Source organism: Sus scrofa, chromosome 4 (genome assembly GCF_000003025.6).
Source record: "Sus scrofa isolate TJ Tabasco breed Duroc chromosome 4, Sscrofa11.1, whole genome shotgun sequence".
Lineage (NCBI taxonomy): Eukaryota > Metazoa > Chordata > Mammalia > Artiodactyla > Suidae > Sus > Sus scrofa.
The window spans coordinates 125,764,627-125,783,569 of NC_010446.5; the positions used below are offsets into that span (position 1 = coordinate 125,764,627).

At 39.4% G+C, this 18,943-nt stretch overlaps 1 protein-coding gene across 28 annotated transcripts in view; it reads left to right on the forward strand.

Annotated features, from left to right (window-relative positions):
* Nucleotides 1-18,943, forward strand: part of ZNF644 (zinc finger protein 644) — a 115,864-nt gene that overhangs the window by 24,302 nt on the left and 72,619 nt on the right. For 7 of the 28 annotated variants that reach the window (XM_021090265.1, XM_021090268.1, XM_021090282.1 and 4 more), the window contains one exon: nt 16,326-16,482. The exons of 20 other annotated variants lie outside the window; for them this stretch is intronic. The gene's annotated coding sequence lies outside the window, so the exon portion shown is untranslated. Of the gene's footprint in view, nt 1-6,256; nt 6,276-16,325; nt 16,483-18,943 lie in introns of those variants that run through there. One more of the 28 variants, XM_021090273.1, reaches the window with a different exon arrangement.

The following is an 18,943-nucleotide window of genomic DNA, read 5'->3' on the forward strand; positions in this document are numbered from 1 at the left end:
TAAACTTTAGGGATTGAGACTTTTTTTTTCATTTGGTGCCTTTCGGTAGGGCTGCGCCATGTGGAAGAGCTCGTGGATGGCAGTAGTATGGTTCTCACAAGGTCTGAAACTGGCATATTCTCCACTTGGTCCCTCTGGCCCCACAACAGTGTCAGAAATAACGGCCCGTTTTTCAGCTAACTCGTTTGGATTGGCAGTTACCCTCACGGCAGGAAAGCTTTCTCAGGTGCTGGGTTTGTGTCTGTAGACATCTTGTCTTGGATCTCGGCCTGGTCATTCTTTACTGTTGTGCTAGCTTTTTGATGTCTTCAAAAGGAAGGTTTTTAATATTTTATTCATTTTTTATTAGGTCTCAGTGGGTGGGTTGATAAATATTACCTCTCCTGCTATTACTGCAGTTATTTCAGACATGTTTGAATCAGTGGGTGCATATGGTAGCATTAGGTTAATGTCTTTGTCTCTTGGCTTTGCTTTTTTTCTTGTGGTGGCCTCATTGCTAAATATGTTATCAGTGCAAGGTGGCAGAGGATCGCTGTCTGCTGTGGTCTACATCGTTGTCATAGCTGTTAATTCTACTGAAGGGTATACTTTTCCCAGTGGTCCTTGCAAACATCCTGAAGAGGATTCCAAATTTCCCGTTTGGGGCTACATTCCCATCCATAATAGAATATGAAAGCTAGGAGAACAATATGCGCTCATCAGCCTGGGTATCACTTGTTCATTCCTTGGTCCAGGGGCTGATGATTGATGCCACTTTAGCAGTTGAGTGCATTTCCTTACATGAAAATGCCATTAACATAAATAGGAGAAAGAATGTTAGGCAAGGTAGCACATTGCTCCGTAACAGTTTTCATAGATTTGCTGGTGTATCCTGAAAATTTTCACTGTATTACTGAATCCAGTAAAGCCATCTAGCAACAGAATTTCATGAAAGAGTGAAGGTGCCTCGTATCTCGACTTGTTAAAATGACTTTGCCTGGTTTATATCTCTCTGAAGTTGACTGTGACAGATGTTTTCTAGAGTCACTGTCAAAAAAAAAAAAAAAGACTCTTAGGTCTTTTTTTTACCCTTGCCTTCAAAAGTTAAGAGATCTAGATCAATTGTTAACCAAAAATAGCTCCTTCTGGGGATAAGAATGATATCTTTAAGATAGAATTGCTGTATCAGTTAGCTACTGCTGTGTAATAAATTACTCTAAAGTTTGGTTTAAAACAAATACTTATTATTAGAACAAGTTTATGAGTCAGGCAGTATTTGTAGTCTTGGCTGGGCTTGTTCACAAATTTCGCAAAAGGAAATTCTGCTACTCTAGGGTAGGCTCACTAGGGTGGTCTGGCATAGGACAACTGGGCTGTGCTTTTGTCTTCCGACAGATTAGAGTGGGCTTGTTCTTATGGTAACAGCAGGATTCCAAGACAGCGAAAGCATACATGGGCTCTTGAAATATAGCTCAGAACTAGCAAACTAGTTCATTCTTTTGATTTTCCCTATGAGGTCAAGCCCAGAGTTAAAAGGGCTGAGAAAAGACTACTTGATAGCAGAAACTGCCAAGCCTCAGGCAGGGTGCAGAATTAGGATAATTTTTGCAGATAGACATTTTGATTCATGGTATAAAATTAATTTTCAGTGTTATTTTGTTCAAGGTTGAGCCTCATTATATTTCAGTAGGAACTGTGTTTTAGCATAGAAGTTGTAACAAGTACAAATTAAATACATTGATCTGTCCAGTAGTCTAGATGACTTGTTATACTAGTTTTCTTTAATTTTATAATTTCTTTTCTTTCTTTCTTTTTTTTTTTCTTTTTAGGGCTACACCTATGGCATATGAAAGTTGCCAGGCTAGGGGTTGAATCAGAGCTGCAGCTGCAGGCCTATACCACAGCTGCAGCAATACCAGATCCAAGCTGCATCTGCATCCTACACTGTGGCTTGCAGCAGTGCTGGATCCTTAACCCACTGAATGAGGCTAGGAATCGAACCTGCATCCTCATGGATATTAGTTGGGTTCTTAACCCGCTGAGCCACAACGGGAACTCCTTGTTATACTTGTTTTACGGGATATGTCTGCTGAGATTTTGGAAGGATTGTTTATTCATTGAGTTAGCAGTTTTAGGGTAATTGTAGTGCTTGTTGTATCAGTTTTAGGTGTTGATGGATGATTAATTTGTACCTTTCACTACTTTGGTTATAAATGACAAATTTTTGTGCCTTTATTGTTTATTCTAACCATCTTGAGATTTGGCTTTATTTTTTCCCACTTATTTTCATATTGTGATTTTTATTACTAATATTTTTAAAACTATTATTACTTTTATAGTTGATTTTACGATATGCCAATTTCTGATGTACAGCAAAGTGATCCAGTCATACATATGTATACATTCTTTTTCTCATATTATTTTCCATCGTGTTCTATCCCAAGATTGGATATAGTTCCCAGTGCTATATAAGTAGGACTTTATTGCTTATCCATTCTTTTTTTTTTTTTTCAGGGCTGTACCCACAGCATATGGAGGTTCCCAGGCTAGAGTCAAATCAGACCTGTAGCCATTGGCCTACACCACAGCCACAGCAATGACAGATCTGAGCCACATCTACGACCCTACACCACAGCTCACAGCAAGCCCAGATCCTTAACCCACTGAGTGAGGCCAGGGGTTGAACCTGCATCCTCATGGATACTAGTCAGATTTGTTTCTGCTGAGGCAAGAGGGGAACTCCAGCTTGTCCATTCTGAATGTAACAGTTTGCATCTACTAACCCCAAACTCCCACGCTACCTCACTCCCCCTTCCTGTTTGGCAACCAAGTCTGATACCTATATCTCAGAGTCTGTTTCTGTTTTGTAGATAGGTTCATTTGTGCCATATTTTAGATTGCACACGTAAGTAATATCCTCTGGTGTCTTTTTCTTTCTGACTTACTTCACTTAATATGAGAATCTCTAATTGCATCTATGTTGCTGCAAATGCCATTATTTCTTTTTTTTTTAATGGCTGAGTAGTATTCCATTATGTATATATGCCACGTCTTAATCCATTCATCTGCTGATGGACATTTAGTTTATTTCCATGTCTTGGCTATTGTGAATAGGCCTGCTATGAACATAGGGGTGCATGTATCTTTTTAGATGTAGTTTTGTCCAGATATATCCCCAGGAGTGGGATTGCTGGGTCATGTGGTAATTCTATATTTAGTCTTCTGAAGAACCTCCACACTGTTTTCCCTCCTGGTTGTACCATTTCACATTCCCACCAACAGTGTAGTAGGGTTCCCCTTTCTCCATACCCTCTCCAGCATTTGCTATTTGTAGACTTATATATCATGGCCATTCTGACCGGTGTGAGGTGGTATCTCATTGTAGTTTTGATATACATTTCTGTAATAATTAGTGATGTTGAGCATTTTTTCATGTGCCTACTGGCCATCCATTTTGTCTCCTTTGGAGAAATGTCTATTTAGGCCTTCTGCCCATTTTTCAATTGGGTTGTTTGGTTTTTTTGTTGTTGAGTTGTATGAGTTGTTTATATATTTTGGTGATTAAGCCCTTGTCGGTGGTATCATTTGCAGCCATTTTCCCTCATCCCATAGCTTGTCTTTTCTTTTCTTTTTTTTTTATTTTACTGTGCAAGAGCCATTTATTTTGCTGTGCAAGAGCCTGTAAGTTTTATTTGGTCTCATTTATTTATTTATTTTTTTTACTTCTATTGCCTTGGGAAACTGACCTAAGAAAGCATTTGTACAGTTTATGTCAGAGAATGTTTTGCCTGTGTTCTCTTCTAGAAATTCTGTGCTGTCTCGTCTTAAACCATGTTTAAGTCTTTAAGCCATTTTGAATTTATTTTTGTGCCTGGTATGCGTGTGTGTTCTAGTTTCATTGATTTAAATGCAACTATCCAGTTTTCCCAGCACCACTTTCTGAGGAGACCCTTTTATTCCCGTTTTATATTCTTGCTTCCTTTGTCGAAGTTTGTCTGTAGGTGTCTGTGTTTATTGCTTGGCTCTCTATTCTGTTCCACTGATCTGTATGTCTTTTTGTACCAATACTACAATGTTTTGATTACTGTACCTTTGTTATAGTGTCTGAAGTCTGAGAAAGTTATGCCTCCTGCTTTTTTTTTCCCCTCAGGATTGCTTTGGCAATTCTGGGTCTTTTATGCTTCTATGTAAGTTTTTGGATTATTTGTTCCAATTCTGTGAAAAATGTCATTCAGTAGGGATTGCATTCAATCTGTAGATGCTTTGAATAATAGGGCCATTTTAACAAATTAATTCTTCTAATCTGGGAGCATGGGATATCTTTCCCTTTCTTTGACTCCTCTTTAATTTCCTTTATTAGTATTTTATAGTTCTCAGTATATAAATCTTTTACCTCCTTGGTCAGGTTTATTGCTAGGTGGGTTTTTTGGGTGCATTTTTAAAAGGTATTGTTTTCCTTATATTCCTTTTCTAATAGTTCACTTTAGTATAGAGCAGTGCAACCAATTTCTGAATATTAATCTTGTATCCTACTACTTTGCTGAATTCCTTGATCAGTTTGAGTTGTTTTTGTGTGGAGTCCTTGTTAGGGTTTTCTGTATATAGTATTACTTCATCTGCATAGAGTGACAGTTTTACCTCTTCTCTTCCAATTTGGATACTTTTTATTTCTTTTGTTTGTCTGATTACCGTGGATAGGACTTCCAATGCTGTATTGAATAAAAGTGCTGAGAGTGGGCATCCTTGTCTTATTCCACATTTTAATGGGAAGGCTTTCAGATTTTCTCCATTGAGTATTATATTGGCCGTGAGTTGGTCATAAATGGCTTTTATTATGTTGAGATATGTTCCCTCTATACCCACTTTGGTAAGAGTTTTATCATGAATGGATGCTGGATTTTGTCCAAAGCTGTTTCTGCATCTGTTGAGATGATCATGTGGTTTTTGACTTTTCTTTTGTTAAAGTGGTGTGTTACATTGATTTGCTTGTGTTGAACCATCCTTGCGAACTTGGGATGAATACCACTTGGTCATGGTGTATGATCTTTTTTTATGTGTTTTGGGTTCAGTTGGCTAAAATTTGAGAATTTTTGTGTCTATTCATCAAAGGTATTGGTCTGTAATTTTCTTTTTTGATAGTATCTTTGTCTGGCTTTGGTATTAGGGTAATGGTGGTTTCCTATAGACTCTCTTTGAGAGTGTTCCTCCTTCTTTCATCTTTTGGAAAAGTTCAGGAAAAATGGGTATAAGTTCTTTGTATGTTTGGTAGAATTTGCCTTTGAAGCCATCTGGTCCTAGACTTTTGTTTGTATGGAGTGTTTCATATTACATCTTGAGTTTCATTTCTAATGATGGGTCTGTTAAAATAGTTTATTTCTTCTTGATTCATTTTTGGTGGGCTCTGTGTCTGTAGAAAGTTGTCTATTTCTTCTAGGTTGTCCAATTCATTGGCATATAATGGTTCATAGTATTCTCTTGTGTTTGTTTGCTTGTTTGCATTTCTGCAGTGTCAGTTGAGACTTCTCCTTTTGTTAGTTTGTTTTTTGGTTTCTCTCTCTCTTGTCTTGGTGAGTTTTGCCAGAGGTTTGTCAATTTTGTTTACCTTTTCAAAGAACCAGCTTTTATTTTTACTGATATTTTCTATTGTTTCTGTTTAATCTCTATTGATTTTCTCTGATCTTTATGGTTTCTTTACTTCTGCTGAGTTTAGGTTTTATTTGCTTTTCTTTTTCTAATTCTTTTAGGTGATAGGTTGTTGATTTTGAGATTTTTCTTGTTTTTTGAGAAGGCCTGTATCACTATGAACTTCCCTCTAAGAATTGCTTTTGCAGCATCCCATAGATTTTTGTATGGTTCTGTTTTCACTGTTATTGTCTTGCATTATTCTTTAATTTCTTCATTGACCTATTGGTTTTTTAGTAGCATGTTGTTTAGTTGCCATGTAGTCAGTTTTTTTCTTATTTTTTTTTTCCTGTGGTTGATTTCTAGTTTCATGCCATTGTAATCAGAGAGATGCTTAAAATAATTTCTGTACTCTTAAATTTGTTGAGGTTAGTTTTGTGCCCTGGTATGTGGTCAATCCTAGAGAATGTTCCGTGTGCACTTGAAAAGAATGTGTGTGTGTGTGTGTATATGCACACATATATATACATATGTATTTACACACACACACACACACACATACTTTTTTTGAATGTCATGTCCTGAAAATATCAATTAAGTCTAATTGTTCTATTATGTCATTTAGGATCTCAGTTGCCTTCTTGATCTTCTGTCTAGAGGATCCATCCACTGATGTGAGTGGGGTATTAAAGACTCTTACTTTTATTGTATTCCTATCAATTTCTCCTTTTATGTTTGTTTGTATTTGTTCTCTGTATTTGGGTACTTCTATATAAGGGGCATATATATTGAGAAGTGTAATATGCTTGGCTTGAATTGATCCTTTTATCATTAAATAGTGTCCTTTATCTTTCTTTATGGCCTTTATTTTAAAGTCTGTTTTGTCTGATGTGAATATTGTGACCTCACTTTCCTGTCATTTCCATTTGCATGAAATATCTTTTTCCATCCCCTCACTTTTAGTTTACGTGTCCTTTGCCCTAAGATGGCTTCTTGTAGGCAGCAAATTGTAGGCTGTTGTTTTTAATCCAGTCTGCTGCTCTCTGTCATTTGATTGGAGCATTCAGTCCATTGACATTTAACATAATTATTGATAATATGTATTTGTTTCCATTTTAGACCTTGTTTCCCAGTTGATTCTGTTTCTCCTTTGTTCCTTTCTTTTTTTGGTTGGATGATTTCCTTTTATTTTATGCTTGTGTTCTATTCTTTTTGTTTTCTGTGAATGTATTGTTTGTTCTAGATTTATGGTTGCCCTGTTTTTCAAGTTTGTTAACCCCTTGCTATATGTGCTTTTTAGCCTGATAGTTATATAGGCTTCTTAAAAAAAGTGTAGATTTTCTTACTTTCCTTCCTCACATTTTATTTTTTTTAGGGCTGAACCTGCAGCATGTGGAAGTTCCCAGGCTAGGGGTCAAATTGGAGTTACAGCTGCCAGCCTACAATACAGCCACAGCAACACAGGATCCGAGCCACATCTGCAACCTACACCACAGCTCATGGCAACACCAGGTCCTTAACCCACTGAGCGAGGCCAGGGATCGATCCCAACGACCTCATGGTTCCTAGTCGGATTCTTTTCCACTGAGCCATGAGGGGAACGTCTTCCCCACATTTTATAATTCTGATGTCTTTTGTACATCTTCATGTTTGTCCTTTTGTTGTTCCTTGTGTTCATTGTCACTTTCACAAACAGGTGTTGTTGTTTTCTTTTTGATCTGTATACTGGCTTACTTAAGTGATTCCTTTCCAATTGTGATCTCACTCCTGTAGCTTCTTATTTCTTTCTCGTTTAGAGGAGACCTTTTGGTATTTATTTTAGAAAGGATTTGGTGTTGCTGTATTCTTTTAGTTTTTGTTCGTTGGAGAAATTCTTTTTTTTTTTTTTTTCTTTTCTTTTTTAGGGTTGCACCCTCAGCATATGAAGGTTCCCTGGCTACAGGTTGAATCAGAGCTGTAGCTGCCAGCCTACACCACAGCCACAGCAATGCGGGATCCAAGCTGTATCTGCAACCTATACCACAGCTCATGGCCACACTGGATCCTCAACCCACTGAGCAAAAAGCCTGTGTTCTTATGGATGCTACTCAGATTTGTTTCCACTGAGCCATGATGGGAACTCCTGTGGGAGAAATTCTTTATTTCTTCTATTTTAAATGATAACCTTACTGGGTAGAGTATTCTAGGCTGCACAGTTTTCCCTTTTACAACTTTGAATATATCTTGCCACTCTCTTCTGGCCTGTCGTGTTCCTGTAGAGAAATCAGCTGATAGCCTTATGTGGGATCCCTTATAATTAACTATTTTTCTCTCTTTGTCTTTAGAATTCTCTCCTTATCTTTAACTTGGGCCATTTTTATTATAACATGTCTTGGTGAAGGTCCGTTTGGATTCAACTCATTTGAGGCCCTTTGTGCTTTCTTCCTGTATCTGGATATCTGTTTGCTTCCTTAATTTGCAAAGTTTTCAGCTGTAATTTCTTCCAAGTGTATTTTCAATCCCTTTTTCTTTTTTTTCTTTTGGAATCCCTGTAAAATAGATTGGCATACGTTATATTATCCTATAGTTCTCTTATATTGCTTTCAGCTTTTTCTTAATTTGGTTTTTTGTCTGCTGTTCTGACTGTGTGGTGTCTGTCTTCCAAGTCACCTGCTTGTTCCTCTGCATTATTCATTCTGCTGTTCAATGCCTTTGACTCAGTTTTTGTCTTTGCAAATGAATGTTCTCATTTTTCTTGGCTTCTTATAGTTTCTAGGCCCTTTTGAAAGTAACCTGGGTTATTGTTGATATTTGTTCTATTTAATCGCTTCAGTGTTTTCTTTACCTCCTTTTTGAATTCGGTGTCTATTAGGCTGCAAAGCTCTGTTTCATTGTTTGCTCCTTCAGGGGAATTCTGTGCTTTTAACTGTGAGTCGTTCCTGTGCTTCTTCATTTTGCTTGTTTTTCTTATTTTGTGAGTTTAGGCAAAGCAGTTATTTATTGCAGTCTTTGCAGGCTGTTCATTTGTGGGAGTATCTCTGGCCAGGTTGTGAGGCTTACTATTTTTTTTGGCATGAAGACCAATTTTGGTTTGGATGCTTGCTGTGTCTTTGCTTAGCATGTGAGGGCCATTATCCCCTTGAGAGGGGGTGTGCCCATGTACTGCTTGCATTTGCTTCCACGGAGGTGGGGGCAATGGGCAGTGTCTGTGGGCGGCACCTGGTCACTGGGCCCTTCGCAGTCGTGAGGACCCCCCGGGAGGTGGGCATGGCAGGCTACTCCTGGTCCCTAGGGCAGTAACAGTGACCCTGAGCGAGGTGGAGGCAGTGCCCAGATCTTTTGGCAGCAGCAATGTTGGGGTGTGAGTTCCCAGGGAGACAGGGCGATGGGTGACGCTCGGTTATAGGGCCTTCTGTGGCCGTGATGTTTGATGTGACTCGTGCTGCAGGTGGTGCCTGTTTGCAGGACCCCTCGTGGTGGTGGGCCATGCTCACTGCAGGAGTGTGAAATGGCTGCAGTGTTTTGCACCAGCCCTGGTGACCCACACGAGAGGCTCCCTGCCTTCTGAGAGCCCCGAGTGTGCAGCGAACGAAGGTCCTATGGTGGTCCCGCCTCTCCCCCTCCACAGCAGTGGTGCCTTGCTGCTCCTGCAGGCCCAGGCCTCCCTGTGTGCTCCCGCGGCTGTTGCGCTCTGCCCCCAGCCCCCTCAGTCCTCCAGATGGACCTCCAAAGCCCGAGTCTCCGCGCCCAGCCTTCACCCAGGTGTGTCAGGTTCTGGTGTCCGGGGCAGGGGTGTCCGGGGCCGTGGTGCCGGTGGTCTGCGCAGCTCTCTCTGCCTCGCCCTCCTCAGTCCGGCTGCTGCATTTTCTCCGAGGCTTTGCGGCTGCGTGTCTGTCCCGGATGATGCCCGGTCAGTTAGGTGCCTCCCAGGCTGCGGGTTCCTCTCCTCTTTGACGGCCCCTTCTCCGGAGAGCTGGTCCCGTCCTGATTCCTCCTTTTCTCTTTTCCCTCTCTCTCCCTCTCTCTCCTTTGCTTCTGCGCACCTAGGTGGAGGCTTTCTTGCCTGTTTCGGAAGTCGGAGGTCTTCTGCCAGTGTTCAAGAGGTGTTCTGTGCAAATCGTTATACCCGTGGATGGTTTTTCCTGTGACGTGTTTGTGGGAGAGGGCGAGCACCACGTCCTACTCCTTTGCCGTCTTGACCCTGCCCCACATGTTGTGATATTTTAAACAGATTTATTGAAGGACGATTGACAAACAGTATGTACCACATGTTTAGAGTGTGCAGTTTGAACAGATTTGGTAGCTGTATAACCCCTGAAATATCTATACACACCCATGAAATCATCGCAAGGAAATAGCCTTTATCTTCAAAGGTTTCCTTGTGCCCCTTGGTAATCCTTGCCTATTTTTGCTGCTCCCCTCATACCCAGGAAGTGACCACTCTGCTTTTTGTCATTTAGAGTAGGCTGGCGTTTCTAGAATTTTATGTATGTGAAGCCATGTAGTGTGAAATCTTTTTGTCTGCTTTTTTTCACTCAGCATGGTTATCTTCGGGTTCGTCTGTGGTGCATGGATACATTTGTTAAGTTCTACTTATTTCATTGTAAAGATGCAATTTAAGGATCCATATGTTGGATGTTTCCCCTCAGCGTTTGGCTCTCACAGATAAAGATGATCATCGTATGTGAGCCTCATTTGTTTGGGTAAATACCGAGGAGTGGTTGTGGGTTTGACCTTTAAAATAAATGGCGGAACTGTCTTTCTGAAGAGACGGTAGCTTCCTGTGTGTGCGCTATCTTTTATCTTCCTTGTGTGGGTGTCAGAGTTTCAGTACCTTCACATGTTCCCCAACCCTCGGTGTGGCCCATCTTCCTAATTTTAGCCTTCTTATAGTTGTGTAGTAATAACTCAGTGTGGTTTTAATTTTACGTTTCTATTGACAGTTATACCGAGCATATTTTCATGTACTTGTCATTCATATGTCTTTGGTGGAGTGCTGCTTCACATCTTCTGTCCATTTTATATTTGGGTTGTTTTGTTATAATTGAGGTTTTAAAAATAGATTTTTTGGGATGTAATTGGCATATAGTGACATACAGATATTTAAAGTGTGTACTATGTTTTGATATACATATGTGTGTATGTACATATATGTATCATGTATATGTGTTATTCTCAGAAGCCGTCACCAGGAACAGCATAATGAATGTATTTGTCACCTGCAGTAGTGTATTTCCTTGTGCCACTTTGTAATTCTTCCTCCTGAACTACAGTCCCCTTTAGGGCTGTCTTTCAAGTAGCATTTAGTCTAGGGATGCCCTAGCTGGTGCTGCCTGGATTAAGAGGATTTTTTATACTCTAAAGGAAACAGCCATCATTTCTGACTGTGTGTGAGACGAGGCTTGTTCTAATCATTATGCAGCTGAATACTTAAGGGTGCTGGAGCTCTTTGCAGTTGTCTTCTCTCTGGTATTCTGTCCTGCAGTCTGTAGCTGTCATGGCTTCAGGGGACTTGCAGCTCACTCGCCTTAATTCAGGGAGACCTACCCAGTTACCTCTGCATGGGCAGGGGGAGGGAGGCTGTGTTTTCTTCGGGTAGTAAGTTGAGATGTTAGAAAGCTCATTTCATTTGTTTCTCTTCTTTTAGGGTTTAACATCAGTGACTCTGATATCTGAAAACTATCATTTCATATATATTTTCCGGCTTTTCAGATGGAGGGCAGACTTGGTCCTTGTTATTCTGTCTTGGCCTTTGTATGTATTTTTTTTCTTGATATTTCTTTTTTTTTTTATAAGATGTAAAGTATGTAGCATTAAATTTACAGTCGTAACCCTTTTGAGTTGTATAGTTCAGTAGTCTTAAGGATATTTGCATTGTGCAGTAGAGATCTAGAATTTTTTATTTTGTGAAACTTAACCTCTACCATTAAACACTAATTTTCTCTCTCTCCCCTTCCTTAACTCTTGGCAACCATCTTTCTACTTTCTTTTTTTTATTTTGACTATTTTAGTTACTTCATATGAGTAGTATGAATCATACAATACTTATGTTTTGTAACTGGCTTATTTCACTTAGCATAATGTTCTCAAGTTCATGATATAACATGTAAATGATTTCTTTTTTAAAGGCTACATGACATTCCACTGTGTATATATACCACATTTTCTTTATCCATTCATCGGTCCATGAGCATTCGATTTGCTTCTCTCTCTTGGCTATTATGAATAATGCTGCAAAGAACGTGGATATGTAAATGTGTCTTTGAGGTTTTAATTTGAAATATTTTGGATATATACCCAGAACTGAGATATATCCAATTATTGGACCATATGGTAATTGTGTTTTTAATGGTTTGAGGAACTGCCATACTGTTTTTTTGTAGTGGTTGCACCAGTTTACATTCCTGCTTACACTGTATAAGAGTGCCAGTCTCTGTGTCCTTTCCCACACCTGTTATTTTCTGTTTTATTGGTAGTGGCTATTCTTTTGGGATGTGCATTGGTATCTCATTGTGGTTTTGATTTGCATTTTTCTTAAAATTAGCGATACTGAACATCTTTTCACATACTTGTTGGGCATTTGTATATCTTCTTGGATATTTGTCTCTTCACATCATTTGCCCATTTTTTAATTGGGTTATTTTTTGTTGTTGAGTTGTAAATGTTACTTACATATTTTGGATATTTATGCCCTTATCAGATATATGATTTGCTAAATTTTTCTCCCATTCAGTAAATTGCCTTTTCACTTTCTTGATTCCTTGATGCAGAGAAGTTTTTAAGTTTAAGGTAGTATAGTTTGTCTATTTTTGTTTTTGTTGTCTCTGCTTTTAGTGTCATCTCCAAGAAACCAGTGCTAAACTCAGTATCATGAAGCTTTTTGCTTGTTTTCTTCTCAGGGTTTTATAGTTTTATCTCTCATGTTTACCTCTTTGATCTATTTTAAGTTAATTTTTTAATGTGGTGTTAGGTAAAGATCCAAGATCGTTCTTTTGCATGTTGTGATCCAGTTTTCCCGGCACTGTTTGTTGGAGACTGTCTTTTCCCCATTTTATAGACTTGGCATCCTCGTCAAAAATCATTTGACCATACATGCATGAGCGTATTTCTGGACTCTGTCTTCTGTTCCATTGGTTTTCATGTTTGACTTTATGTCAGTACTGTGCTGTCTTGTTTACTGCTGCTTCGTAATATATTTTGAAATGAGGAAGTGTGAGATCTCCTTGTTTTACTTTTTTCAAGATTGTTTTGGCTTCAATATCCCTTGAGATACTATATGAATTTTATAGTGGTTTTTCCCACGTTTGCAAAAAAAAAAATTGGAATTTTGATAAGGCTTGTACTGAGTCTGTAGATTGCTTTGGGTCGTGTGGACATTTTAACTATATTAAGTCTTCCAATCTATGCAAATGGGGCGCCCTTGCGTTTATTTGTACCTTCTTTAATTTCATTTTGTAATACTTTGTGGTTTCCTGTGTACAGCTTGTTTGTCTCATTGGTTAAATTTATTCCTTAGTATCTCATTCCTTTTGATACTATTTTAAATGGGATTGTTTTGATAATTTTGTTTTTCGTATTGTTCATTATTAGTTTGTAGAAACACATCTGACATTTGTATATTGGTTTTTATACTGCAATTTTGCTGAAACCATTTATTAGTTTTAACATTTTTTAAAAGAATGTTTAGGATTTTCTACATATAAGATCATAGTATCAGCAAACAGGTAGTTTTACATATTCTTTTGCAACTTGTGTGCCTTTTATTTCCTTGTCCTCTCTAGTTGGTCTGGCTTGTACTTCCAGTACTCTGCTGAATAGGAGTAGCAGTTGTGGGCATCCAGAGGAAAAGCTTTCTGTCTTTCAGCTGTTGAGTATGATGTTAATTGTTGGCTTTTTTCGTGGCTTTTACTATTTTGAAGTAGTTTCCTTCTTTACTGAGAGTGTCTATCATGAAATGGTGTTGAGTTTGTCAGATGCTTTTTTTTTTGCATCAATTGAGATGGTCATTTGCTTTCTCTCCTTCCTTTTGTTGTGTGGTATACTGCATCTATTGCTTTTTATTTGTGAACTGTCCTTACATTCCAGGAATAAATCCAATTTCATCATGGTGAGTATAATTTTTTGGATGTGTTAATGAGTTCAGTTTGCTAGTATTTTGTTGAAGATTTTTGCTAATACTCATCAGAACTAGTCTGTAGTTTTCCTTTCTTGTTATGTCTTTAGCTTTGGCATCAGGTTAATGCTGACCTGTAGAATGAGTTTGTGCATGTTCTCGTACCTTTAGTTCTTTAGAAGAGTTTGAGGAGAATGCTTTGAATCTTTGGTTGAATTATCCACTGAAGCCATCTGGTTCTTCGTTTCTTCATTGAAAGGGTTTTGATTACAGCTTCAGTCTCCTTACCTGGTTACAAGTCCGTTTGGATTTTTTAATGCTTTATGATTGTCATCATAGGTCGTGTGTTTCTAATAATTTATCTATTTCTTTTAGGGTATCCAATTTGTTGGCATATAACTGTTCATAGAGATCTCTTAGAATCTTTTGGCATTCATTATAATGTTCCCTCTCTCATTTGCAATTTTATTTGAATCTTCTCTCTGATTTTCTTAGTCCAGCTAAGAATTTGTTAATTATGTTGATCCTTTAGAGAAACTAACTCTTGGTTTTTGTTGAATTTTTTTCCTGTTATTTTTCTGTTCTTTATGTTATCTCTACTTTGTTCTTTATTATTTCCTTCCTTTTGTTAACTTTTGGTTGAGTTTGTTTTTATTTTTCTAATTCCTTCAGGCATAAAGTTGATGATTTAAGATCTTCCCTTTTGAACAGAAACATAAACTTCCCTCTTTGGCACTGCCATCACTTCATCTCATTAGTTTTGGTATGTTGTGTTTTCATATTTATTTGTCTCCTAATATTTTCTAAATCTCTTGTGATTTTTTTCTGAGACCCATTGGTTGTCTAAGAGTTCGTTTTGTTTGTTTGTTTGTTTGTTTTCCATCTTTTTAGGGCCACACCCAAAGCACATGGAGATTCCCAGGCTAAGGGTTGAATCGGAGCTATAGCCACTGGCCTACACCACAGCCACAGCCACGTGAATCCAAACCACGTCTGCAAGCTACACCACAGCTCACGGTGACACCGGATCCTTAACCCACTGAGTGAGGCCAGGGATCAAACCTGCATCTTCATGGGTACTCGTCAGATTCATTTCTGCTGAGCCACAACGGGAACTCCAAGGAGTTAGTTGTTTAATTTCCTTATGTTTGTGGATCCAGTTTTTTGTCTGCTATTGATTGCTAATTTCATTCCATTGTGGAGTCGTAGTTGTGTGGTTTCAGTCTTAAAATTTGTGAAGACTTGTTTTGTGGTCTACCCTGTACGTATTTTTGTGTGTTTGCTGCATCTTGACTTTAATTCTGAAGGCTTTTCTGATCTGCCCATGTTTCTTTTCTAAAATATGCTCATGCCTTGTCAGTATGTACCTCCCTCCTGCATACAGCTGTTGCCTTTCATGGACTGGTATCATTACACTGCTCTTAACTAAAGAGCATCGTTTATGCGGGTTTCCTTGGTTTACCGCATGTTCTTTTCTTCTTGCGGGATCCCGTCCAGGGTACTGCATTACGTTGGGCCGTCACTTCTCCGCAGCTCTTCAGGACTTTTCTTTTGATGACCTTGACGGTGTTGAGGAGTGTTAGTTAGGGATATTGCACGATTTTCTTCTATTGGAATTTGTCTGATGTTTTTCTTATGCTTAGGCTGGGATTATAGGTTTTGGAAGTGTATATTTGACATTCTAGTTGGCAGTTTTCTCTTAAAATGTACCTTTTGAGGCAAAACCAGCTGCATCAGTTGCTTTCAGTGTTTTTCTCTTTCCTGGATCTCCCTCCCAGTACTCACCTGAAGAATATCCTAAATAGACTGTGCTTTTTAGGTATGGATTTAAAAGGAGCTTTCTATCAAACTTCCTTATAAAATCCCACTTAAAAGAATTAATAGTATTTTAAATGGCCTGGTTTGTTTCTTTGGGGAACAAATACAATTAAAAGTGGGTTTCCCCCCCAGACTGTAAATGTAACTGAACAGAGCAAAGTAAAAACAATTAAACAGCTGAAGTCAAAGTTAGTTATTTTGTGTGTGACATTTGTGTATGCTTTTATTTTTATTCATTCTAAAATATACACATAATGAAGTTTAGTGTTTTAAACATTGTAGCATGTACAGGTCAGTGGCATTAAGTACATTTACTTTGTGGTGCAAATATGTATTTCCTTTTATATTAGTCTGCTAGGGCTGCTGAATCAACAGAAATGCATTTTTCTCTCAGAGCTGGAGGCTGGACATTCAAGATCTGGGAGTTAGGTCTGGTCGCCTCTGAGGCCCTTCTCTTGGTAGACGGTGGCCAGCTGCTGTCCTCACGCGGCCTTGCCTCTGTGCTCGTTCGCGATGTCTCTTTTTCTTCTTGTAAGGACAGCAGTCTTAGCGGATTAGGGCCCCACCCTTATGAGCCGATTTAACCTCCGTTACCTCCTTACAGACCCGATCTTCAAATACAGTTACACTGGGAGTTAGTGTTAGCGTATTAATTTTATGGGGACACAGTTCAGTTCATAACGTCTTCTATGTAGAGCTTCTGATTTATCGTCTAGAGAACTTACCACCATCAGTGTATTAGCTTCCTAGGCTGCTCTAACAAATTACCAGAAATTGGGTTGCTTATAATAACAGAGACTTAATTCTCTCACAGTTCTGAAAGCTGGAAGTCTGAAACCGGTATCACTGGGCAGAAATGAAGGTGTCAGCAGTGATGTTCTCTCTCCAGAGGCTCTAAGAGGAAAATGTTCGTTGCCTCGTCCCAGTTCTGGTAGCTGCTGGCATTCCTGGCTGTGGCTACAGTCTTCAAGGCCAGTGTTTTCAAATTTCTCTCTGCTTTGTCTTCCCTTGTCCTATGAGTAGTTAAATTTCTGCATGTTTCCCTTCTTACACGTTATGATTGTATTTGGGGCTCATCCAGATGACCCAGGATAATCTCTCCTTCTCAGAATCTTTAATTTAATTCTATCTGCAAAGATGCTTTTCTTTTTTTTTTTTAATTTGCCATATAAAGTAAAATTCACACAGGTCCAAGAGATTAGGATGTGGATATCGTTGCAGGACCATTTTTTTAGCCTATTACACTGAGCAACTTACGGTAGACTTCTGATGTTCTCACTTTGAGTTATGGTTTCGTTTGTATCCAGTTCTGGGTGGTAAAGGCTGGTGGCAGTGGGTGGCAGAATATTCTCATCTCTTCGGGACCTTCTGCAGAAAACTCTAGGTTTGTGGTTTACAGTGGTGGTCCTAGAAGTATCAGCCTTACCTTAGGAACTTAGTAGAGATGCAAATGATCAGTCTTCGACCTGCGGAATTAGGAACTCTTGAGGCTAGGGCCTTGCCACCTGTGCCTAACAAGCTCTCCGGGCGATGCTGAAGCACCCTGAAGTTTGAGAAGCACGTCTCTAGATTACTGACATTATTAGTATTAAAACCACATTAGCCTTCCTTTCCCGTGTTTTTCCGCTTACTGCTAATGCTTAAAGTAGTCTAAGATTTAGCATCTATAGCACCTGTTTTCCATAGGGATACAAACATTTAGTACTGATGTCTTGGCACTGATACCAGTACCAGTTATTCATTTACTTAATACAGGTTTTCACTGGGCTAATTTTTGTCAGTTCTGTTTTGACTTAGATGTAGACATTTTATAAAGTAACTTTGCTCTGGATCTGGAAATGATGGGAGTTTTTTTCTGTAGCCCTTGAAAATGTGGATTAAGTTCCTTCGCCTGCATGTTACTTCCTTGTCTTGTGTATCGTCATGTCCACTTGGGGATGCCACAGAAATTTCCAGTCTTCCACTCCTCCTACATTGTTAGGCTTTTACTGTTATGTGCTCTTGAGTGAAGGTGCCCAAGTGAGATAAATGAATTCTTTTCCTCAGTGTATCCACATTGTGGCTCAGAAAAGAGACCTGTAAACAGAATTGAAGTAGAACTATCCCTAGAGGCTATAGCCATTGAGAGGCACAGCTTTGCATGGCTGAAATTAAAGCAGGGGCTCCACCGTGACTGAGCTAAACATTGAAAAACCAGCAGAAAGGTGTGCGCCAAGCTAAGGATGGACAGAACGTGGGCGGGGGTCTCCATGTGAAAAGGTCTGGAAGCCGCGGGGACACAGGGCTCTTCTGGGAGGTGACGGGCTGAATACGTGGAAGCGCGGAGGAAACAGAGCCAAGCCGGGGCTGGACACACGAGGCTCCGGTCCCTGGTGAGACTCACGGAGGCCCCGAGGCGCCGGAGTGCCGTCTCCGGGCGACCCTCGTCGGAGGAGTCTCGTCTGGGCAGGGTGCCTTGGAGCCGATAGTGAGTCCGGAAATGGACAGTTACACTCCTCGGGTTGAGAGTGGTGGCTGGTGTGGCAGGGCCATCTTTTGAGAATTGGTGCTTTCAGAAGAGTGACAAGCTGGTTTCTGGGAGGTTGTAGAGTTCAGGGTGGGACGTGCTGCGTTTCAGAACGTGTGGAATGTGATAAAATTAAGGGTGGGTGGATTTTCGACAAGTAAATTTCCAATGGAGTGTTCAGGTGAAATCACAGGTATTATATTGAAGATTAAATGAGGAAGCAGGAGAGAATTAATACACGATGTTCTCTGGAATAATCTTCCCTGGCATTAATAAATATTTTATCATTATGGCTACTATTAGCATGTACTTTTATGCCAGTTCATGCTGTTTTTTTTTTTTTTTTTTGCTTTGTTTTGTTTTCTTTTCAACTTTTTGGTGTATTTTTTGGTATGTATGCAATAATATTAGATAAACATTGATTATAGATAGAAGTGTGTGTTTTATTAACAAATACTGATTTTAATTATTGCTATTGCCCTGTTATTAATATTAATGAAAACAGAACTGAAAGTTTCTCATTTGAATAGATTACTGTTCCTCAAAAAATTGTGCTTAGCAGGAGTTTCCATCATGGCCCAGGGTTAACGAATCCAACTAGGAACCATGAAGTTGCAGATTCGATCCCTGGCCTTGTTCAGAGGGTTCCAGCATTGCTGTGAGCTGTGGTGTAGGTCACAGATGAGGCTTGGATCACTTGCTGCTGTGGCTGTGGCACAGGCCCGCGGCTACGGCTCCGACTCGACCCCTGGCCTGGGAACCTCCATGTGCCGCAGGAGCAGCCCTAGAAAAGGCAAAAAGACAAAAAAAAAAAAAAAAAAAAGTGCTTAGCAGATAGTTTCCTGAATGTTAAAATGATCATGTTTTAGTTGAACACTTTTTCAAATGGGTGTTATGTTGCAAAAATAATTTACTTTACAGGTTTT